The sequence below is a fragment of the Saimiri boliviensis genome, chromosome 14 (assembly GCF_048565385.1).
Source record: "Saimiri boliviensis isolate mSaiBol1 chromosome 14, mSaiBol1.pri, whole genome shotgun sequence".
NCBI lineage: Eukaryota > Metazoa > Chordata > Mammalia > Primates > Cebidae > Saimiri > Saimiri boliviensis.
In genome coordinates this window covers 93622528-93641443 of record NC_133462.1, presented here as the reverse complement: position 1 = coordinate 93641443, position 18916 = coordinate 93622528, and the positions used below count along the sequence as shown (strand labels likewise).

At 51.8% G+C, this 18916-nt stretch overlaps 1 pseudogene across 1 annotated transcript; it reads right to left on the bottom strand.

The window, feature by feature from the left end:
- Positions 1-5191: 5191 nt before the first annotated feature.
- Positions 5192-7466, bottom strand: BTNL10P (Butyrophilin-like protein 10; annotated as a pseudogene). Its single transcript, XR_012513621.1, has 2 exons — positions 6594-7466; positions 5192-5711 (listed from the first exon to the last, which is right to left on the bottom strand). The product of XR_012513621.1 is annotated as a Butyrophilin-like protein 10 (transcript).
- Between the last annotated feature and the right edge of the window lie 11450 nt (positions 7467-18916).

The window sequence follows — 18916 nt, the reverse complement described above, 5'->3', positions numbered from 1 at the left end:
CTTTCTTCTGCCCGCCCAGTCCCCTGCTCCTTGTGCCCGAGCTGTGGGACGGGCTGTTCGTACCGCGTCTCCCCCACGGCCCTGGCCAGCCCCCAGCTGCCTCTTCCCTCACTGAAGAATTAGTCCAGCTCTTTGTGCTTCCCTCCGTCCCAAATGCTCTCATTCAGGGACATTTCTTACTCACATTCAAACTATCCCAGGTTTACAAAGAGTGACAAAAGGCGTAAAGAATACGGCATATGACAGCGCCTTGCACAGCTGTAGCAAAATGGTCAAAACCAGAAAACGGACGTGGGCGTGGCGCTAGAAAACAGCTGTTTCGGAATCTGCAGAGTCTGTTCACGTTTTGCCAACTGTCCCTCCCGAGTCCTCCCACTGGCCCCACCCCCTGCTCAGCCAGTTTTGCCTCCCCTGGTCCTAGCCTCTTCCTTTCCACAGGGACTCTTCTCTCGTGTGTGTGTGTGTGTGTGTGTGTGTGTGTGTGTGTGTGATGGAGTCTTGCTCTGTTGCCCAGGCTGGAGTGCAGTGGCACAATCTTGGGTCACTGCAACCGCTGCCCCCCAGTTCAAGCAATTCCCCTGCCTCAGCCTCCCGAGTACCTGGGATTACAGGTGCCCACCACCACATCCAGCTAATTTTTTTGTATTTTTAATAGAGATGGGGTTTCACCATATTGCCCAGGCTTGTTTCCAACTTCCGACCTCAAGTGATCTGCCCGCCTTGGCCTTTCAAAGTGCTGGGATTACAGGGGTGAGCCGCCGTGCCCAGCCTCTTCTCTGTATTGCATGAGATCATGTCCAGAGGTAAAAAGTCAGATTTCCCTGCTGTCCATGGTAACCACATCCCCAGAGCTCCCCATCAGGAAAGCAGAGACCCTCTCAGCATCCCCCACGTGCAAGACAGCTGTGGCCTTGGGCTCTCCATGCCTGCCTCTCCCAGAGTTCCAGAAATAAAAAAGAAGGAGCCCAGGCTGGGCACAGTGACTCACGCCTGTAATCCCACACTGGGGCATCCGGTACAGCTCCAGCGCCCAGACTCCACGCTGCAAGGCCTTGGGGATCCTGCCCTTTCAATCCAAGCCCTCCAAGCACGCACTCACACATGCATATACACATATTCACACCCATCCACATGCACACACACCTGCACACATGCAGCATATACTCATGGAAATGGATATACATGCACAGTCATGCACACACACATGCATACACATGTATTCACACTCATCCACATGCAAACACATGCACACAGGCAGCATACACGCACAGAAACAGGTGTGCATACATGAAGGCATACATGTACATAGCCATCACACACATGCACACACGTTTGCACATGCACACACACACGCACACATAAACACGTGCACATGCATACACACCCTCATGCACACACCCACACATGCATACACAAGCACGCAGACACACTCATCCACATGCACACACACACGTATGCATGCACACACACGTATGCATGCACACACCTGCACACAGACATGCAGAAACAAGCCTCAGAAGGCAGACTGAAGCCAGAGACGGTCTGGGCTTGCCTCCTGGAGGCCCTGGTTCATTCCTTTCTCACTCTCCTGCTGAGTAAGTCTGGACTTTTCTTATTTCCATCAGAATGAGTGTGTAGGGGACAGAAACCAAGACCTATATGTCCCTGAAGGAAGGACTTCTTCCTGCCTTTCCTTTACCCCTGACACCAGCTCTGATTTTGGGGTCCCTAGAGCAAGTGCCCCCATCCTTTCATCCCTGCTCCGTGGAATTAGGTCTGTGCTTCCGGCTCCTTTGCCTGTGGGACCCTGGGTGCAAAGGCCCCACGCCTCCACATGTGGCTCTCACCGCACGTGACGTCACTCTCCCGCCAACTTGCAATGAAGCAGAGAGGTGGGAAATTGTGAGGTGTGGCATATCAAAATGGGGCCAAAGCTCACACCGCGCTAGGCTCGGCCACAGGCGAGCTCTCCCGACTTAGCTTAGGAGCACTTGTGTTTCTTTCGTGTTCGGTAAAACAACATGTGAAGGAGTCTCCTGTCTAAGAACAGCTGTTTAAGTACAATAGGCCATTGGCCCTGTCTTCTTTCCACCTAAGTGTGTCATAATGCTGATTTTTCTTTTCTTTCTGAGACAGAGTCTCACCTGTTGCCCGGGCTGCAGTGCAGTGGCACCACGTCACTGCAACCTCCACCTCCCAGGTTCAAGCGAGTTTCCTGCCTCAGCCTCCCGAGTAGCTGGAATTCCAGGCGCCACCACCATGTCTGGCTAACTTTTGTATTTTTAGTAGAGATGGGGTTTTGCCATGTTGGCCGTCCTGAAGTGATCTGCCCGCCTCGGCCTCCCAAAGTGCTGGGATTACAGGTGTGAGCCACCGCGCCCTGACTTTTCTCTTTCTTTCCTCTCCTTCTCTTCTTCTCTCTCTCCCTCCCTCCCTTTCTCTCTTTTCTCTCTCTCTTTCTTCCTTCCTTCCTTCCTTTGCTCCCTCCCTCCCTTCTTTCTTCTTTCTTTTCTTTTCTTTCTTTCTCTGGCTCTGTCACCCAGGCTGGGTGCAGTAGCACAATCACAGCTCACTGTAGCCTTAAACTCCTGGGTTCAAGCGATTTTCCCACCTCGGCCTCCTGAGTAGCTGGGACAACAGGCACATGCCACCGTGCCGGGTTAATTTTCTTATTTTTTGTAAAGATAGGATTCTGCTATATTGCCCAGGCTGGTCTCAAACTCCTGGCCTCAAGCGATCCTCCCACCTCAGCCTCCCAAAATGCTGGATGGCAGCTGTGAGCCAGCACGACCGACTCTCATAATGCGGTCTTTGTAACCAGCCAGGCACCAGCCCGACTCTCCAAACGGGCTCTGCAGTCTAGGGACAAGTCCTCAGCTCGGAAATGCACAGGAGGGAGTGAAGTGGACGAATGAAGGACACAGTCAGTACTGAGAATAATCACAGTGATGGCACCCACATACCCTCCCCCACGCAGCCCCTGCCCTGGATGTGACTCTGTTGGTCACCGCAGCCCTCTTTCAGGATGGTGTCAGCACCTGCAGCGGACAGAGTGGCTCAGGGCTCACCCCAGGCCCCTCAGCTCACGCCCATCAGACTTGGGGTTCAAGCTCAGATCTGTTCCCAAGCGAGAGCGCAGCCACCCTGCCCAAAATCGGCCAGTGAAGGCTCACCGAAGAACTGCGAGGAGGCAGATGTCTCACTGGGTAGATCTCAGTTGGGCAATTCCAGAGTTGGGGCCCCACCGGCCACCCCGTTCCTAGCGTGTTGAGAACACATGGACGAAGCCGCAGCCCAGGGCTCCGTGCTAGGGTCCTGGGTTTGAGGGGCGGGACGTGCCTCGTCGGGCTCCCTGCTCACCCCGCCATGGCTCAGCCTCTTCGCTGCTGGCGGGCGGCTGCTGCTCCTCTTCCCTTCGCTCCCTCACTTCTTCCGGCCACCTTTTGTTCTTTTCCCTTGGACGTTTCCAGAAGATACAGAGGCCTCCAGCTGTGAGGAGTCCCACTGCAACGAGGATCAGAGGCAGAGCCGCTTTCCATGCCGTGAACCCGGAGCTTCTGGAAAAGGTAGCTGGAGAAGATTCCAGAAGCCAAGAATGTTGGGGTGAGAGATCATGGGTGTTCTGAGGTCACACTCGCTAACGGGCTCACGGGTCTAGGGGCATCACATTTGCAAACTACTGTGAAATAGTTTCCAAGACAGTATGTATCTGTGCAGGTGGTGCTAGGGACTGAATGTCGGTGCCCCCCAAAGTTCCCAAGTTGAAATCCCAACCCCCACGGTGATGATGTGAGGAGGTGAGGCCTGTGGTAGGTGATGAGGTCATGAGGGTGGATTCCCCATAACGGATATGATGGGAATGGTGCCTTCATCAAGGGGCCCCCAGAGAGCTCCCTCACCCCTTCCACCACGTGAGGACGCACTGAGAAGGTGCCGCCCATAAACCAGCAGGTGACCTCGCCGGACACCAAATCTGCCATGCCTTGATCTTGGACCTCCCCGCTCGCAAAACTTACGATAACCATCTCTCGTTTCTCAGCCACCCCGTCTGTGGTATTTTGTTATAGGAGCCAAAATGGACCGAGACAGTTGGGCATAAACATGTGCGTAGGAAATGGATATCAGATGTATGCGTAGGAAATAGACATTAGATATATACATAAGAAACAGACGTCAGACATGCGCAGGAAACACAGATCAGACGTGCGCGGGAAACAGAGGTCAGACGCGCGCGGGAAACAGGTCAGACGTGCGCAGGAAACAGAGGTCAGACGCGCGTGGGAAGCAGGTGTCGGATGCAGGGGTAGGAAACGGACCTTAGATGTGATAGATAGACAAAGAGAAACGCTGAAAAGTAATATTGCGCTCAGGTGAAAATGTGGTGAACCTGAGTAAAGGATGCACAGATAACTTCCCTATTACTCTTGCAAATGTTCTGTGAGTTTGACGTAATTGAGAAAAGTAGAAGTGAAAGTTTTTGTCAAAAGGTAAATCTGGAAGCAACCAAGATGTTTTCCAGTAGGTGAGTGGATCAATAAACAGTGCCGCAGAGGCTCACGAATGCAATCCCAGCACTCTGGGAGGCCGAGGTGGGCAAATCATGAGGTCAGGAGTTCAAAACCAGCCTGACCAATATGGTAAAACCCCGTCTCTACTAAAAATGTGAGAATTAGCTGGGCATGGTGGTGTGCACCTGTAGTCCCAGCTACCCAGGCAGCTGAGGCAGGAGAATCGATTGAACCCGGGAGGCGGCGGTTCAGTGGCTGAGATCACACCACTGCACTCCAGCCTGGCAACAGAGTGAGACTCTGTCTCAAAAAAAAAAACAGCCGGGCTCGGTGGCTCAAGCCTGTAATCCCAGCACTTTGGGAGGCCGAGGCGGGTGGATCATGAGGTCGAGAGATCGAGACCATCTTGGTCAACATAGTGAAACCCCGTCTCTACTAAAAATACAAAAAACTAGCTGGGCGTGGTGGCGCATGCCTGTAATCCCAGATACTTAGGAGGCTGAGGCAGGAGAATTGCCTGAACCCAGGAGGTGGAGGTTGCGGTGAGCCGAGATCGCGCCATTGCACTCCAGCCTGGGTAACGAGAGCGAAACTCTGTCTCAAAAAAAAAAAAAAAAAAAAAAAAAAAAAAAAAAAAAACAGTCTGTTTTTTAAAAACCTTTGATATCAGGATGTACATTTCTTGTTACCCCAAAGGCAAAGCTCTCCCCAGGGTCTCTGCACCCTCATCTCTGTTCCACTTCAGTAATCAGCACCCAGGCAATACACGTCCCAGGACGCCCCAGCCAGGTGTGGACAAGGACCTGCCACCTGTCCCCTCGTGCCACAAGTCCCACAGCTGTCTCTTAATATCCCCAGTGTCCAGGGCCACGGACTCCTGTGCTCAGGGACTGTGAGGACAGACCTGAATGGAGCACTCACCAGGCAGGCGGCTCTCAGCTACCTTCCTCTGCTCAGGGAGGAGGGGGCTGGAGATGGAGCAGGAGAGACCGTCCACAGCCCTATCCCACAGGGTCAAGCTGGACGCCACAGCCCAGAGCCCGGTGCTGGCTGAGGCTGAGAGGTTTGTCACGGCGGGCCTCGCCTGGCCCCTGAAGTCTCTCCACTCCACCCGGGGCTCGGGGAACCAGCCTGCGGACGTGCACTCCGCCCTGACTCCGTCCTGCCCGGCCGTCACCTGGATTCTGGGCTCCGTGCCCAGCCCTGAAGGAAGAGACAGCGGCTTGAATCCCTGCAGCCATGGCTGCTTCTACTTAAAGGAAAGAGAAATATCGGGGATTTCCAGTGTATTTTGGGCAGTTTCCCAAACTGCCTACCCTGTCACACGCCATCGCTAACAGAGTGTCCCCATTTCCCAGACGAAAGAGGGGAAGCCAAGCAGAAGGCCCGGGAGGACGGACCACACATCCTGTGTCCCGAACGCAGAATCCAGGTCGCAGGTGGGACCCAGGCTAGTCTGCTTCCGCGCTCAGTTCTGAGTCGCCCGGGAAGGCCCCGGGATCTCGACTCTCCTCTCTCTCGGCCCCTCTGTCTCCTGTCACTTTCTCTCTGTCCCTCCCTCTGTTGCTGACTCTCTTTCCCACGTTCTCTCGTTCTCATTCTCTTTTACTGTCTCTCTGTCTCTGTCTCTGTCTCTGTCTCCCTCACTCTTTCTGTCGCTGACTCTGTTTCACTCTGTGTCTCACTTTCTTTCTCTGTCTCTCTCCATCTCTGTCTCTGTCTGTTTCACTCTCTCTGTGTCTCTCAGTTTCTCGTTCTCTCTGTCTCTCTCCCTCTCTGTCTCTCCTGTCCTTCATTCTGTGTCTCTGCCTGTCTCTCCGTCTCTCTCTCTCCCTGTCTCTGTTATTCTCTGTCGTTCTTTATCTTTCTCTGTCTTTTTCTCCATCTCTCTTTCCACCTGTCTGTCTCCCTGCCTGTCTCTCTCGTCCTCTCTGTCCATCTCTGTCTCTTTCATTCTCCACGTCTCTCTTACCCACTTTCCAGTCCAATGGTGCAAGGAGGGAAGGAAGATGAGGAGGGTGGACACCCTGGGCCCCGAGGCCGTGCCCAGAAGCGGGGCCGAAGCCCGCTAGCCGCCGGCCTCACCTGCTACCCGCACCTGCACCACGGCCTCCCCGAACTCCGCGCCGTCCTGGAAGCGGCAGCAGTACGTCCCGTTGTCGAAGGCGGTGACGCTGTGAATCCTCACGGTGGCCTTGCCGCCTGCCACGTGGTCGTTCACGAAGGTGGTCCTTCCCCTGTACTGCGGCACCTGCTCTGCATCCACGTCCATCCCTCTCTCATGCACGTGCACAGCCAGGGAGGGCTGGCACCGGTACCACCTCAGCTCCATGTCCTCGGCGCTGACACTGGGGAGCAGCTGGCACCACAGCTCCACCTGTCCCCCAGCCATGGCCAGAATAGGAGCCTGAGGCCCAGTGACGTCAAAGTTGGCTTTCCCTGGGGGAGCAGATCGGAAAGGGCTGGGTTAGGCCGTGTGTGAGGAGGCCAGGGGGTTCCCCCCACCCGCCCCTCCGTCGTCTCGGAAGCTGGGGGGACCTCTTGAGCCCTGAGCTGCTGGGGAGAGGCCTCAGCTTCCTGCCGTGCTGGACACGCCCCCCACGCCGGGGCACCTGCCTCCACTTGCACAGGGGTCTGTCCAGCAGTTGTTTTTTTTTTTGTTTTTTTTTTGTTTTGTTTTTTTTTTTTGAGACGGAGTCTTGCTCTTGTTACCCAGGCTGGAGTGCAATGGCGCGATCTCGGCTCACCGCAACCTCCGCCTCCTGGGTTCAGGCAATTCTCCTGCCTCAGCCTCCTGAGTAGCTGGGATTACAGGCACGCGCCACCATGCCCAGTTAATTTTTTTTGTATTTTTAGTAGAGACGGGGTTTCACCGTGTTGACCAGGATGGTCTTGATCTCTTGACCTCGTGATCCACCCGCCTCGGCCTCCCAAAGTGCTGGGATGACAGGCTTGAGCCACCGCGCCCGGCTGTCCAGCAGTTTTGACAGATGCTGGCCAGCGGGAGCTGCAGGAAGACCATGGTGACAAAGGGCTGGAAGGCGTCCCGAGCACGCGTCACTGCCATTTCTGCCGGCAGGAGCCACCGCCAGGAAGCAAACAGGTGCAGAGGAAAAACGTCCTGGAAGAGAAAGCAGAGAAAGGTCATTCACTCCCACTCCCAAACCAGCCATGAATGCTAGAGACGGAGACACAGCAAGCCTCGCCTGGCGTGCGCCTGTGCCCATCTCCCGCGGAGATGCACGTCTCACCCCAGCCCGTCTGCGGAATTCCACAGGGACACCTGGGAGCGAAGGGGTTTGATTTTCTCACCTGCTCATGAAGGGCCATGGCCCAGCCTCTAGCCGGTGACTGTCATGAAACCCCAGAATGCTGGGGGAGAAAACCCGGGCTCGGTGAAGCGAAGTCGAGGTCAGGATGACATCAGGGGATTCCCTTAATGTCCCTTGCTTTCCTGCTGTCCCCACGGGAAATTCTACACTCAGGGGCTGGGGGCTGGGCCCGATCCTCAGAACTCTTCAGCAGGGACGGGCAGGCTAAGCCCCTCATGAGTCTCCCGTGAGCACTTCCTGTCCCTCGGTGTCGAGAGCGGTGTTGGGAAACAGGTGTGTGGCCTTGGGCGGCTCTACCCGGCACAGCCATCCAGGCTGGGCATTTGTTGTGTGTGATTAGGGAATTATGTGGGCACAGGCTCTTGTCCTATTCAGTTCGGGCCTTGCAAGAAGGCCCTGGGGTCCCTCTGCCCCTTGGGGATGGGGATAGGGTAGCGGAAGCAGAGACACTGAAGAGCAAACAGCATCCTGACCATAGGTAATGCTGACCTGGGCTGCGTGTGGTGGCTCACACCTGTAATCCCAGCACTCTGGGGGCCCGAGGTGGGCAGATCATGAGGTCAGGAGTCCGAGGCCAGCCTGACCAACATGGTGAAACCCCGTCTCTACTAAAAATACAAAGATTAGCTGGCATGGTGGCACACACCTGTAATCCCAGCTACTCAGGAGGCTGAGGCAGGAGAATCATTTCAACCTGGGAGGAAGAGGTTACAGTGAGCCAAGATTGTGCCACTGCACTCCAGTCTGGGCAACAGAGCGAGACTCCGTCTCAAAAAGAAAGAAAACGCTCACCTGGCACTGAGGGTGGCTGCAGCTTCCCAGGAAGTCCTGGCGACTTTGGGGGAATGAATTTAGTTTCCTGCCAACTCCAGGTGGGGCGTGACTCCAGGCAGCACTGTGAAAGGCAGCCTGGGCATCTGGCAAAAGCCACCAAACCCCCAGTTTCCAGAGATTCTTCCTTTTGTTTTTTTGCAAAAACATGTACCGGTGCCTTTATGGCAGTTGCAGCAGAAAAGAAAAGGCTTCTGGAAGAGTGTGGTCCCCAGTGTGGAACGGCCTGGGCTGGGCAGCAGGAGATACGCCCGCCCTCAGGGAGGAGGCGGCTCAGGCTGGGACCCAGGCCAACCGCAGGAGCTGCAAACGCAGATAAAGCCCCCCGTTATCTGGCGGGGTGCAGACCCAGCTGAGCTGGCCCGGGTCCTTCAGAAAAGGTGTTTATGATCATGCTGCAATGGCCTCGTTCCTGTATTGTCCTGGGGGAACATTCAGGGCTCCCCTGCCCCAGCCCTTCACTGCCCACCACGGCTGGGGGGCCTGGGTGTCTGTTCTCACTGGCAACCTCCCTGGCCTGGCTTAGAACCTTCAAGCTCATTTCCAGCACCCAGCAGCCAGGCCCCTTCCCTCCTGGCCTTCTTGTTTGATGACTCAAAAGTCTGGGCCTTTTTCTGGGGGTTTTGGTGAGAAAGGAGCCCAGGGAGGAGCTGCCTCGATTTCCTGGAGGGAGGGGCTTCACTGGAGCGCCACAGAAGGGTGCTGAGCACTCGCGTGCCCGCGGGCGCCAGAGGAAATCCACCTGGGCCCTCCCATGACCCTCCTCGGGGAGTGTCCCTTAGGCCAGCCAGCTGTTCCCCTTCTATATGTCCACACGTAAGAATCATGTCATCCTGTGACCTGCTTTTACCAGACTATGACCTAAAACTCCAATCACTTGTCCTTTTTAAAAAATTAATTGGCAGGGTGCGGTGGCTCATGCCTGTAATCCCAGCACTTTGAGAGGCCAAACTGGGTGGATTGCCTGAGGTCAGGAGTTCGAGACCAGTCTGGCCAACATGGTGAAACCCCATCTCTAATAAAAATACAAAAAAAATTAGCCGGGCATGGTGGCTTGAGCCTGTAATCCCAGCTACTCGGGAAGCTGAGGCAGGGGAATCACTTGAACCAGGGAGGTGGAGGTTGCAGTGAGCCATCACGCCGTTGCACTCCAGCCTGGTGACAGAACAAGACTCCGTCTCAAAACAAGAAAAAATACATATATATTGTTAAAGTCAGCGTCTCCCTCTGTCACCCAGGCTGGAGTGCGGTGGTGTGATCTCGGCTCACTGCACCACTCCTCTCCTGGAATCAAGCGATCATCCCATCTCAGCCTCCCAAGTAGCTGGGACCATCACGCCTGGCTAAATTTTTGGCACTTTTGGTAGAGATAAAGTCTGGCCATGTTGCCCAGGCTTGTCTCAAACTCCTGGGCTCAAGTGATCCTCCCACCTCAGCTTATCAAAGTGCTGTGGTTCCCGGTGTGAGCCACTGCGCTGCGCCGAGGTACACTTGTGATGACTGGGAAGGAGGACTCGGGCTTGAACACCCTAGAGAGAGCTGCTAGGATGCCCAGAGCACACGGTGCTGAGAGCAGCTGCGACACCTGCTGTTGGACAAAGACTGTCACAAGCACTGGGATAGCGATGGAGGAGAAAGCTGTCCTGGAGGTGTGGGCTTTCAGCCCATGGGTGGGTCACCTGACACGGTGGTCCTGTGCACGAGCCCACGTGTGGCCCAGAGCCTCTCCGGTGGGCAGCCAGGGCTCCTGCAGACACGTGCAGCCCAACCCACCTCAGGTGCAATGTTTAAAGTTCAAAGGCAAGGAGAAGACAGGAGGTCACACACTGCGTAATTCCATTCATGTGAAATGACCAGACAGGTAAATGCAGGGACAGGAATAAAACTGTGCTTGTTGGGAGCTGAGGAGATGGGGGAGGTGGAAATGGACATGAGGAACAACCGTTTAATATTTTCAGGGTTTTATTTCGAGTGATGAAAATATTTTGGAACTAGATCGAGATGGTGTTTGCGAAACACCGGGAACATACTTACACCTTAAAATGGTATACTTTAAAATGGTCAGTTTTGGCCCAGTACGATGGCTCACACCTATAATCCCAGCACTTTGAGAGGCCAAGGTGGGTGGATCACCTGAGGTCAGGAGTTCAAGACCAGCCTGACCAACATGGTGAAACCCTGTCTCTACTAAACACACAAAAATTAGCTGAGTGTGGTGGTGCATGCCTGTCATCCCGGCTACTCAGGAGGCTGAGGCAGGAGAATCGCTTGAACCCGGGAGGCAGAGGTTGCACTGAGCTGAGATTGTGCCATTGCACTGCAGCCTGGATGACAGAGTGAGACTCCATCTCAAAAACAACAACAAAAAAGGTCAATTTGCCGGGCGCGGTGGTTCATGCCTGTAATCCCAGCACTTTGGGAGGCCGAGGCGGGTGGATCAGGAGGTCAAAAGATCGAGACCATCCTGGTCAACATGGTGAAACCCCGTCTCTACTAAAAATACAAAAAATTAGCTGGGCGTGGTGGCGCGTGCCTGTAATCCCAGCTACTCAGGAGGCTGAGGCAGGAGAATCGCCTGAACCCAGGAGGCGGAGGTTGCGGTGAGCCGAGATCGCGCCATTGCACTCCAGCCTGGGTCACAAGAGCGAAACTCCGTCTCAAAAAAAAAAAAAAAAAAAAAGTCAATTTGATATTATGTAAATTTTATATCAAGTTACAAAAAAGAAAGAAAAACACAAGGAAAAGCAGAAAAAAAGAAAAAAACAAAAACAACAGAGCATGAGAGAGAGGAGAGAGAGAAAACAAAGCAAAAAAAAAGTTACACGCCCCCCTCTTGTGGATAGGATTATAGCTAAAAAAACCAGAAAACCCCCAGATCTCAACTTTGTTAAAGATTGGGGTTGTCTGGCCTTTGGCGCCCTCTGCAGAAATGTGTGTCAGTGCACCAGCCTCTCTCCCCAGTTCTTTTCTTCCCAACTTTATTTTAGATTCAGGGGTACGTGTGCAGGTTTGTCACACAGATTGACTGTGTGAGGCTGAGGTTTGCGATCTCAGGGATCCCAGCACTCGGAGTGAACGTCGCACCCAATAAGTTAGTTGTTCAGCCCTTTCCCCTCCCTTTCTCTCCGCTTCTGTCCACGCGTGCCCAATGTGTGGTCCCCACTTATAAGTGAGGACACACAGCGTTTGGCTTTCTGTTCCTGTTTTAATTCACTTAGGATAATGGTTTCCAGCTGCATCCGTGTTTTTGCAAAGGACATAATTTTGCTTTTTCACGGCTATGTCGTATTTCATGGTGTGTATGCACCACATTTTCTTTATCCCCCAATGACAGGCATCTAGGTTGACTCCATTTCTTTGCTATTGTGAATCGTGCTGCAACAAACATAGGAGTGCATGTCTATTTGGTGGAATGATTCCTTTTCCTTTGGGTATGTACCCAGGAATGGCATTGCTGGGTCAGACGGTAGTGCTGCTTTTAGTCATTTCAGAAACCTCCAAACTGCTTTCCACAGTAGCTGAACGAATACACCCCCAGGTGGTATATAAAGGTTGCCTTTTTCTCTGCAAATTTGCTCATACCTGTTAATTTTTTTACTTTTAATAATAGCCATTCTATTGTGGGGTGGTGTCTCCTTGCGGTTTGATCTGCGTTTCTGACGAATAGTGACGTTGAGCGTTTCTCACGTTTGCTGGCTGCATGTATGTCTTCTTTTGAGATGCATCTGTTCATGTCCTTCTGTTCTGGTCACCCCCAGGACCTAAAAATGGTGCATATAGTGGAACTTCATGTGACCTGGGGATTTCCAAATCTGAAGTCTGTCCAGGAACTCATTTCGAAATGTGGACAAGCTGAGGTCAGGAATGAGACCGTCCCTCTGACAGACAACGCAGAGATGGAGGAGCACCCGGGAAGTCTGGTGTCATCTGCTCGGAAGGCCTCGTTCATGAAATCGCCTTCCCAGAGAAGCATTTCCGGGAGATCTCATGCTTCTTTCGCCCTTTCCACCTCTCAGTGGCCCATCATGCCACCAAAAATAGTGTGGGCTTCCTCAGGGAGATGGGCACACCTGGTTCTCAGGGTGACTGCATCAATCAGCTCATCCACCAGCTGAACTAGGCCCAGGTGCCAAACTGCAGGAAATTTTTATCAATGAAGTGGAAGCATGTATTTTTGTGTTTTGGGGAATTTTTATCAAGTATCTTCAGAGATTATTTCCTGCATTATCTTCAAAAACTAGAAAGGAAGGGTCAAAGAAAAGACAGTAGGTGGCCGATGTGGTGGCTCATGCCTGTAATCACAGCACTTTGAGAGGCCGATCACCTGAGGATCAGGAGTTCAAGACCAGCCTGACCAACATGGCAAAATCCCGTCTCTACTAAAAATACGAAAATTAGCCAGGCATAGTGGCACATGCTTATAATCCCATCTACTTGGGAGGCTGAAGCGGGAGAATCGCTTGAACCCAGGAGGTGGAGGTTGCGGTGAACCGAGATCACGCCAGTGCACTCTAGCCTGGGCAATAAGAGTGAAACTCCATCTCAAAAGAAAAAAAAAAGAAAAAACAGCAGCTTACGTTCATGGCAAGCACTGCTCATCGCAGTCCAACTCCAAGGAAAAATTCTGGCGTTTTCCACATTGGCGGCCTGCTTCGTTGCATCCCTGTCCTGGGGTTGACTGTTGGTACATAGTAACTCCAGCCTTTGTACAAGGCTCCTGCAGCAGTCAACCAAGCCCAGGGACACAACCGATTCTGGAGATTCCTGAGGCCTTGTTGCGACACATAGGAGGAAAGGTACAAAAATAAATGTTCACTTGTCTCTGCAAAAAGAAAAAAAAAAAGAAAGAAAAAGCAGAACAAAGTTGGAAGTCTCACTGTTCTTGATCAAACCTTACTGACAGTTTCAGTCATCAAAGCAGGATGATGCTGGCACAGGCAGACACACACCCACGTGCAGAACAGAGAGCCCAGGTGGACGCCCTCACACCTGATGAGATGATCTTCAAGACCGTGCCGGGATCACTCAGTGGAAAAGGACGTATCAGAAAAAAAAGTGGGGCTGGGAACCCTGGCTATTCACATGGAGAAGGATGAAGCTAGGCAGTTACCTTACACCACACGCAAAAATGAAATCCAAATGAATCAAAGACCTGAAAGAAAGTGCGAAAATGGAACAACTCCTAGAAGAAAGTGCAGGGCAAATCTCCATACCTTCGGATTTTGTGATGATTTCTTGCATATGCCGCCACAAACTCGGTCAACACCAACCAAAAAAGGACAGATTTGATTTCATTAAAAATTTAAACTTTTGTCCCTCTGGGCACCTTTAACAGAGCGAAAAGGCTACCCACACACTGATAGAAAGTACTTGCAAATAATATATCTGGCAAGGCTTTAATCTCCAGGACACATTTTTGCTGGTTTCGTTTGTGACAGGGTCTCCCTCTGTCGCCCAGGCTGGGGTGCAGCCGTGTCTTCACAGCTTCCTGCCATCACGCCATCGCAGCCTTCCAAGTAGCTGGAACTGCAGGTGCACTCCACCACGCCCAGCTAACTATTTGTATTTTTTACAGAGACAGGGTTTCACCATGTTGTTCAGGCTGGGCTCCAGTGATCCACCTGCCTCGGCTTCCCAAAATGCTGGGATTACAGGTGTGAGCCACTGCGCCCGGTCCAGAAAATACTTTTTAAAAAGCATTTGACAAGTTTCAACACCCCTTCAGGATGAAAACACTCGATCAACTAGGAACGGAAGGGACCGTCTACAGAAGTAGAGCAGGAGCCGGATTTCCCAGCCACTTTCATAGGATGCTTTAAGCACGGTGGCCTCTCCTCTTGAGCCTTCCTGGACTGTATCACCAGAGGTCCAACATCTGTTCCACCCTTGGACCTTGCCGGGGAAAGGGCTATCGCTGCTAGAGAGAGGGGAAGCTGATAGCCCAATGAGCTGAATGGAGCTCAGAATGGGGAAAGATAGTGGAGGGAGACCATTCAAATCAGAAGGCTGCTGGATTGATGACCTCTGAAATATGGAAGCCCCCAGGTACTTTCTCCAGCTTCCAGATCGTATAATGCTGTCTATACAATGGGGAAGATCCGATACCTACTAGAGTGTCATACCCTGAGACCCAGTCTGGTTGGATTCATTCAGTCAGTCACCTTTATGAAGTTCCTGTCTTCTGAAAGGTTATACCTGCTCTTGACCCCCAGAGGGCACCCCGGAGACTCTTGCAGGCAGCCTGGTAAGCACCATTGCTGGTCAGCTTCCAGGGTAAGCGAAACTTGCAAAAGCAGCTGGGCTTGTTGCCGGTGGTGGGTATCCGAGTTACCGGCAGCAAATGCGTGCAGGTCTGCAGCAACCTGCTACCCCATGGCAGCTGAAGGCAAGGTCTCAAACACAGGTCTGTATCTCATTCACCACAGCGCTCCTTCTTACTCCTCTTATCAGACAGCGTCTGCCCGGCCACCCAGGCTGGAGTGCAGCGGCTCTTCACAGGGACGATCACAGCTCACTGCAGCCACCACCTCCCTGGCCCAAGCGATCTTCCCGCCTCAGCCTCCTGAGTAGCTGGGACCACAGGCACGTGCCAACTCATTATTATTATTTTTTCGTTTTCTGTTTTTTTGAGATGCAGTCTTACTCTGTTGCCCAGGCTGGAGTGCACAGGTGCGATCTCGGCTCACCGCAACCTCCACCTCCCAGGTTCAAGCAATTCTTCTGCCTCAGCTTCCCAAGTAGCTGGGATTACAGGTGTGCACCACACCCAGCTAATTTTTTTGTTTGTTTGTTTTTTGAGATGGAGTTTCACTCTTGTTGCCCAGGCTGGCATGCAATGGTAGCATGTTGGCTCACTGCAACCTCTGCCTCCCAGGTTCAAGTGATTCTCCTATCTCAACCTCCTGAGTAGCTGGGATTATAAGCGCCCGCCACCATGCCCAGCTAATTTTTGTATTTTTAGTAGAGATGGGGTTTCAGCATGTTGGCTAGGCTGGCCTCAAACTCCTGACCTCATGATCCACCTGCCTCGGCCTCCCAAAGAGCTCAGATTACAGGCATGAGCCACTGTGCCCAGCTAATTCCTTATTACTCTAAAGTGATTTTTTTTCTTTCCTCCATTTCTGTTTCTCTCTCTTACCTGAAATGATATGTAAGAGCTTGGTTTTCATGTTGAGTGATTTTTGCAAGTGTCTAAGTGTGGTGGGGTGAAGATTTGGCTGGGTTCAGCAGGAGATAGTGATGGTGACTTTGATGGTCTTGCACTATCAACTTTTTAAAAAAAAGTTGTCAAAAGAAAATTGAACCCCAGTCTCTTCTCTTGAGGAAAGGATCTGTGATAAGCTGTATTCTTTTTTTTTTTTTTTTTTTTTTTTTTTTTGAGACGGAGTTTCGCTCTTGTTACCCAGGCTGGAGTGCAATGGCGCAATCTCGGCTCACCGCAACCTCCGCCTCCTGGGTTCAGGCAATTCTCCTGCCTCAGCCTCCTGAGTAGCTGGGATTACAGGCACGCGCCACCATGCCCAGCTGATTTTTTGTATTTTTAGTAGAGACGGGGTTTCACCATGTTGACCAGGATGGTCTCGAACTCTCGACCTCGTGATCCACCCGCCTCGGCCTCCCAAAGTGCTGGGATTACAGGCTTGAGCCACCGCGCCCGGCGATAAGCTGTATTCTTATCAGTGGTTTCAAAGACTTGGCATGTGTGTCAATGCATTCGTTTTATTTTAATTATCAGTTTATAATTTACATGTAATCTTTATTTCCTCCATAATTTTTAGGCAAAAATCTTTGAAGATGTATCTCCAGCATTTTGCACAAGTTATTTCATCATGGTTTTTTCTTTCAGAACCAAATATATAATAAATTTGCTCACAGCCAATAAGCATTTGAGGACAAAGCTTGTGTAATAATTGCCAGCCTTATTGCAATTGTTTTTCCACCAAAACTGGCTTTTACAACTTGCATAGTCATTTAAAATAATAATAAATGCAGTTACCATAAAATATTCAAAAGTTACAAAAACTTGGCCAGGCACAGTGATCCACCCACCTCAGCCTCCCAGAGTGCTATAATTCCTCAAAAAGAGAAAGAAAAATTTAGGCTGGGCGTGGTGGCTCACGCCTGTAATCCCAGCATTTTGGGAGGCCAAGGCGGGCAGATCATGAGGTCAAGAGATGGAGACCATCCTGGCCAACATGGAGAAACCCCATCTCTACTAAAATAGTCCTAGCTACTCGGGAGGCTGAGGCAGGAGAATTGCTTGAAACCGGGAGGCGGAGATTGCAGTGAGCGGAGATTGTGCCACTGTACTCCAGCCTGGTGCCTGGCGACAGAGTGAGACTCTGTCTCAAAAAAGAAAAAAAGAGAAAAATTTATTGAGCACCAGCTATGTGCCAGAAAACGTACTAAGTGCAAATAAGGAGCTTGAAAGCATCGAAGTTATAGGCTAGTGCGAAGACAAAGTCAGCAAGGAAACAGACAATTACGAAGAAGCTAATTACCTATCTTGTTAAAGTGCTGTGAAGAAAGAGACGCGGAGGTGGGAAAACGAAAAAATAATAATAAGGAGTTGGCACGTGCCTGTGGTCCCAGCTACTCAGGAGGCTGAGGCGGGAAGATCGCTTGGGCCAGGGAGGTGGTGGCTGCAGTGAGCTGTGATCGTCCCTGTGAAGAGCCGCTGCACTCCAGCCTGGGTGGCCGGGCAGACGCTGTCTGATAAGAGGAGTAAGAAGGAGCGCTGTGGTGAATGAGATACAGACCTGTGTTTGAGACCTTGCCTTCAGCTGCCATGGGGTAGCAGGTTGCTGCAGACCTGCACGCATTTGCTGCCGGTAACTCGGATACCCACCACCGGCAACAAGCCCAGCTGCTTTTGCAAGTTTCGCTTACCCTGGAAGCTGACCAGCAATGGTGCTTACCAGGCTGCCTGCAAGAGTCTCCGGGGTGCCCTCTGGGGGTCAAGAGCAGGTTCCTTAGAGTTTCTCAGGCCCGAAACCGTGACGTCATCCTTGCCATCTCGTTTTCTCTTTTATCCCCCATCCAATCCGTGAGGAGATCCCATCCGACCTTTAAGCTCCATCCAGAATTCAGCTATGTCTCGCCACCCCCACGGCCGCCGCTCCCGTGGGGCCACCCGCATTTCTAGCTTGGGTTTTTCCAGCAGTCTCCTAACAGGTCTGCCTGCTTCCACCCTTGTCTCTCTATAATCTATTCGCAACCCAGTGGCTTTTTAATATATATAATCCTTTTAATATGTAGCTTTGAATATGATTCATTTAATACGTAACTCCTCTGTTCAAACCTTCCAATAACTCCTCATCTCACTAACTTACTTAGAGTAAAGCCTTGCAGGGGCCCACAGGGCCTCCCCCTAATTTTCGCATTTTGATTTTTTCTTCCCTTAAAGACAGGGTCTTGCTCTTTGCCCAGGCTAGAGCGCAGCGATGTGATTATAGCTCACTGTAACCTTGAACTCTCCGTGTCAAGTGATTTCCTATCTTAGCCTCTTGGGTAGCTAGGACTACAAGAGTGTGCCACCATACCTGGCTGAACAGAAAAAAGAATTATAGAGACAAGTTCTTACCACGTGGCCCAGGCTGGTCTTGAACTCCTGACCACAAGTAATCCTCCTGCCTCAGCCTCCCAAAGTGCCAGGATTACAGGTGTGACTCACCGTGTCTCACTTTGAATTTTTTTTGGTGGGGGGATGGAGTCTGACTCTGTCACCCAGGCTGAAATGCAATGGCACAGTCTTGGCCTACTATAACCTCCACCTCCCCGGTTCAAGCAATTCTCCTCCTTCCGCCTCCCAAGTAGCTGGGATTACAGGCACCTGCCACCACATGCAGCTAACTTTTGTATTTTTATTAGAGATGGTGTTTCACCATGTTAGTCTGGTTGGTCCTTGAACTCATGACCTGAAGTGATCCATCTGCCTCAGTCTCCCAAAGTGCTGGGATTACAGATGTGAGCCACTGCACCCAGCCAGGTATTAAGTTTCGACATGAGTTTCTGAAGGAACAAACGTTCAAACTGTAGCAATATTTGTCTCCAGTCCTTGGCACAGAGTTCCTAAAACCTTGTAATTTCCTGAGCAATAGGGGCATTCGCAGAATCTTTTGTTCTGATATTTGGTCTTCGATCTTGGTTCCTGACACAGAGATCCTAATCACTAGGAATTTCCTGGGTAATGGGAGCATCTTTTTTTTTCTAATGAGGCACCTGTTGGTTGGCTCCTGGATAGGG